This window comes from Notamacropus eugenii, chromosome 4 (genome assembly GCF_028372415.1).
Source record: "Notamacropus eugenii isolate mMacEug1 chromosome 4, mMacEug1.pri_v2, whole genome shotgun sequence".
In the NCBI taxonomy this organism is placed as follows: Eukaryota; Metazoa; Chordata; class Mammalia; order Diprotodontia; family Macropodidae; genus Notamacropus; species Notamacropus eugenii.
In genome coordinates this window covers 250,589,851-250,590,357 of record NC_092875.1, presented here as the reverse complement: position 1 = coordinate 250,590,357, position 507 = coordinate 250,589,851, and the positions used below count along the sequence as shown (strand labels likewise).

Here is a 507-nt window from a genome sequence, read left to right as displayed (position 1 = left end):
AATAAAAAACACTGGGAGAGGGTAGCCCCCTCACCCCCAGGAATGCCCTGGAGGAGAGCAAGGCTGTCCCGGGGGAAGGATGCACAGAGGGAACCCACTGCAGACACAGGGCGGAGGGAATGCCATCAGTTCAGGGATCTGTGAGCGCTACAGGAAGAGGTGAGAGCGTGAGGGGATGGCTCCGGGCAAGAGAGATGGGCATGAGCCAGTTACTTGGGCTCTTCCTTCTTCTCATTGGCTTTTTTCTGCTTCTGTTGCATGATCTCCTAGTCCCTCTGCTTTCGGGCAGCTGCAGAGTGCCCGTCGTCCTGGCATTTTCCCTTGCCTGAGTCGCTCTGCTTTTTCATGTTCTTCTGGAGGGCAAGCTCACGCTGGTTACCGCGGGTCATGGCGATGGCAGCCGCTCCGCCTGGCTCGGTGGCGTCCTCTCTTTCCTCTCCCTAGGCAGTTCTTTCAACTGCTTCCTGTCTCAGTTACATTAATTTAGTGAGGGACTCAGTGGGGAGA

At 56.6% G+C, this 507-nt stretch overlaps 1 pseudogene; it reads right to left on the bottom strand.

Moving 5' to 3' along the window:
- Positions 1–209: 209 nt before the first annotated feature.
- LOC140501150 (small EDRK-rich factor 2-like) lies at positions 210–446 on the bottom strand (annotated as a pseudogene).
- Positions 447–507: the final 61 nt, after the last annotated feature.